This window comes from Tamandua tetradactyla, chromosome 3 (assembly GCF_023851605.1).
Source record: "Tamandua tetradactyla isolate mTamTet1 chromosome 3, mTamTet1.pri, whole genome shotgun sequence".
In the NCBI taxonomy this organism is placed as follows: Eukaryota; Metazoa; Chordata; class Mammalia; order Pilosa; family Myrmecophagidae; genus Tamandua; species Tamandua tetradactyla.
In genome coordinates this window covers 9837677-9842417 of record NC_135329.1, presented here as the reverse complement: position 1 = coordinate 9842417, position 4741 = coordinate 9837677, and the positions used below count along the sequence as shown (strand labels likewise).

Sequence of the window (4741 nt, the reverse complement as noted above, 5' to 3'; positions counted from 1 at the left end):
CTGCATGTGTCAAATAGTAATTGCACGTGACTTAAATTTTCTTAGGGAAGTTTAACAAACAGTCACGCTTGCGAAAACCTTGCGTCTGATGCTTCTTTTATCCACCTTATGGACAGATGATAAAACACATGGATTAAAAATAAATAAATAATAGGGAGAACAAATGTTAAAATGAATTTCGTAGATTGAAATGTTAGTGATCAATGAAGGGGAGGGGTAAGGGGTATGGTATGTATGAATTTTTTTTCTGTTTTCTTTTTATTTCTTTTTCTGAATTGATGCAAATGTTCTAAGAAATGATCATGATGATGAATAGGCAGCTGTGATGATATTGTGAATTACTGATTATATATGTAGAACGGAATGATCATATATTAAGAATGTTTGTGTTTCTTTCTCATAATATTTTCAATTTAAAGATTTAAAAAGAAAGTTGCTCAGTGATGGGACAGAATCCCTGGATATGCATCTTTGAAGGTATAAATGAAGTCACAGACCGCTTTGTTACGGAAATGTGATTAAGGTAAATCCTAGGATAACCAGCGCTTTGTCTGTCAAAGGAGAAAGCACAGGAAAAGGAAAATAACTGGCTTACACCTGGCTCAAATTTTGCAATCTTCTATCTCTATATAAATCTGTGAAATAAAGGTAAGGCTGTACAAATCCATGCTTCTGAACTTTGTTTTTTTCTGCTTGGCACTTTTGTACTCTGTTGTTTTGTTTCTGAGTCAAGTTTATTAAATTAAAGCCAATCTGTTATCTATATAGAAAGCTCCATATAGCTCTATAAGTGTTGGATGGTACTATTTTAAAAAAAAAAGACATCTTCCCCCATTTTTTCATGCATATCTAGGTCACTTATAATGGCACCGAATTCTTCAAAGGGTCTCCTTCCACCTCCATCCTTAATCTGCATTTCTTATAGCACTGTCTACAATTTACCATCACTGTGTAATTCTCACATTGTCCTCCCCCATTGACTTCAGCACCTGCTCGATTTCCCCTTTGAAATTAGAGCCGTCTTTACCCAAGTCTTGGATATGGAAAGCGTACCTCAACTTCTGTTCCTTGTCTCCTTTGACACTGAGCTCAGAGACTCCCACAATGAATTCTTTAAAGTCTCCTCCATTCCCGCCTGTGTCAGAGACACCTATTCGTCGCTGGACTCCAGGATTCTGCTGTCACCCAGGCAGCAGACATGAACTCTTCCACGCCCAAAGAACCAGAATGGTTCAAATCAAATTTCTTGTACCTCTTTCCTAACTTTTTCATTCCAGCAGCATCCAAGTGTGAGCACATTTCCAAAGGATAATTGCTCCAATGGATAATTCCGAAGGATAAAAGCCTGCTCCGTGGGCTGGAGGAGAGTGTGGGTGCTCAGACGGGACCCCGCAGGAGCAGACAGGGGGCTGGGATGGGAGAGGAGGGCGCGAGAAAAGAAAGTGAGGTCGAGATTCAGAGACAGATCGGCCAGAGAGACAGAGAGAGAGCCAGGAAGAGAAGAGGGGGCGAGAGGCCAGGCGGCTGGGGGGCCACACCCCACCAGCCTCCCTGCCGTGGCTCACTGACCCAAGGGCTTTCTTTATTTTTACATTTTTAAACAAATATTTTTATTGACACATCCTCACACACAGTCCATACATGGCATACAATTAATGTCTCACAGTATCATCACGTGGTCGTTTATTCATCACCATGATCACTTTTTAAAACTCCAGAAAAAGAAATAAAAAGAAAAACCTCATACATTCCATACCCCTTACCCCTCCTTCTCATTGACTACTAGTATTTCCATTTACCAAATTTATTTTATTCCTTATCCCCACTACTACTTATTTTTGATCCTTATTTTTTTACTCATCTGTCCATACCCTGGATAAAAGGAGCTTCAGACACATGGTTCTCACCATCACACAGTCACATTATAAAAGTTATGTCTTTATACAATCGTCTTCAAGAATCAAGGCTACTGGAACACAGCTCAACAGTTTCAGGTACTTCCCTCCAGCCACTCCAATACACCATAAACTAAAAAGGGATAACTATATAATGCATAAGAATAGTCTCCAGGGTAAACTCTGGACTCTGTTTGAAATCTCTCAGCCACTGAAACTTTATTTTGTCTCATTTCTCTTCCCCCTTTTGGTCAAGAAGTCTTTCTCAACCCCATGATGACAGGTCCCAGCTCATCCCTGGGAGTCAGGTCCCACATAGGAGGGAGGACGGCAAGTTCACCTGCTGAGTTGGCTTAGAGAGATTGGCCAAATCTGAGCAACAAAAACAGGTTCTCTGGGGGTGACCTTTAAGCACAATTTTAAGTAGGCTTAGCCTATCCTTTGTAGGAATAAGTTTCCCCATGATCAAGGGTTATTGATTTGGTTGTCCCTGCTGCTTGCGAGAATATCAGAAATTCTCAAATGGGGAGGCTGAATATTTCCTCCTTTCTCCCTAGTCCCCCAAGGGGGCTTTGCAAATACTTTATTCTCTGACCAAATTACTGAGGAATATATCAGGGCCTCACACTAACCTGGACAAACCAACAAAATCTCATGCCCTAGTCAAGATTCCATGTACTTATGGTGTTCAACCAAACCGACCATACAAGTTAAATCAGGTAATGCACTACCCAAAATATAAATTCTGCACCAAATAAACATCTCTCCCCTTGGTCTCACATAGAACTTGAAGTTTTAAAATATTGGCAATATCGTCCTTTACCTTTTATTCTGATCTACCTTAGTCCTATCCAGATCAGCTTCCTTCATACCTCTTGTTGAATTCTTACAGTTACATTTTTTTTATCATATAGCTGTACATTTATTGTCACAATTGACTTTTTTCCTTTTTTGTGAAAAATAACATATCCAAAAAAGCAATAGATTTCAAAGCACATCGCAAAAATTAGTTGAAGAAGAAATTTCAGAGTTTGGTATGGGTAAAAGTATTCAATTTAACTTTTTTAGTATAATGCATCTAATTAAAATTAAAGAACAGCAAGTTGAAAAAGAAGTTTTATATTATAGTTATGGCAACTAAATTCCTTTTCTAATCTAACCAATGTATTAGCATAAATTGGTATTTCTAAAAACGTGTGTTAGCAAGCCAACTGCATTAGAACCACCAATGATGTTGGTTAAAAATGGAGATTCGTAAACCCCATCCCTGAATTTATAGCTAATTACAGTCTGATAGTTGAACCCAGGAATCTGCATTTAAAAAAAATTTATTTATGATACATAACCACATGCAAACACAAACATTCTTATCATATGATCATGCCGTTCTTGTTATATAATCAATAACTCACACTATCATCACATAGTTGTATATTCGTCCTCATGATCATTTCTTAGAATATCTGCATCAATTCAGAAAAAGCAACAAAAAGAAAACAGAAAAAAATTCATACATACCATACCCCTTACCCCTCCCCTTCACCGATCACCAGCATTTCAATCTACTAAATTTATTTCAACATTTGTTCCCTCTGTTATTTATTTATTTTTAATCCATATCTTTTACTCATCTGTCCATAAGGTAGATAAAAGAAGCATCAGACACAAAGCTCACACAACCACACAGTCACACTGTGACAGCCATAGCATCATACAATTATCTTCAAGAAACATGGCCACCGGAGCACAGCTCCTCATTTTCAGGCAGTTCCCTCCAGCCTCTCCATTACACCTTAACTAAACAGGTGATATCTATTTAATGCATAAGAATAACCTCCAGGATAACCTCTCGGCTCTTTGGAATCTCTCAGCCACTGACGCTTTATTTGTCTTATTTCACTCTTCCCCTTTTGGTCGAAAAGGTTTTCTCAATCCCTTGATGCTGAGTCTCAGCTCATTCTAGGATTTCTGTCCTACGTTGCCAGGAAGGTCCACACCCCCGAAAATCATGTCCCACATAGACAGGGGGAAGGTGGTGAGTTTGCTTGTTGTGTTGGCTGGAGAGAGAGAGGCCACATCTGAGCAACAAAAGAGGTTCTCTGAGGGTGACTCTTAGGCCTAATTTTAAATAGGCTTAGCCTATCCTTTGCGGGATTAAGTTGCATATGAACAAACCCTAAGACTGGAGGCTGAGGGTTTTCTTGACCCTCCCTTCGTGTGGCTGTTCCTCCTGTCCTGCATTTGACCCGTGCGAACACTTTTCACCCGGTCTCTGTGTCCCAGTGGCACAGCCCACACTTCTTTGGGACTGTCCTGATTTTCTGTCACAACAGGATGTTCAAAGCTCATTTGGCACTTTCCTTGTTCCTCCTGGGTCAGCTGTTTCCTTTTGTGACCCCTCGGGGAGAGTCTGGGCAGTGCCATTCGCTGAGTCCAGGTAATAGGTGTCTGTCAGAGTCGAAGACAAGCAAGAAGTTTGTGTCATGGCCTGAGGGAAATGTGCTCATTCTGTCCACAATTGCTGCACATGCCTGCAATGGGACCCTGTCACCTCTGCCCTCTCCCAGCCATGAGGTTCTTACTGCTGATGTTTGGGGCACCATCAGGGGTCTTATAAGGGGCCAGGACATCCATTACAACATTCAGGAAATGAGTTCCGCCTTCATTAATGTCACGATTTAATGTCTTTTTTTTTTTTTTTCTTTTTTTTTTTTTTTTTTTTTTTTTAAGGGAAGGAAAGACAGAGAAGGAAGGAAGGATGGAAGGAAGGAAGGGAGGAAGAAAGGGAAACATCTTTAAACATTTTCTTATTTTTTATTATATTTTGTTTGTTTGTTTGTTTTTTA

The 4741-nt window shown here is 39.8% G+C and overlaps 1 pseudogene; it reads right to left on the bottom strand.

Annotated features, from left to right (window-relative positions):
• Positions 1-275: 275 nt before the first annotated feature.
• Positions 276-4529, bottom strand: LOC143675486 (calcineurin subunit B type 1 pseudogene; annotated as a pseudogene).
• Positions 4530-4741: the final 212 nt, after the last annotated feature.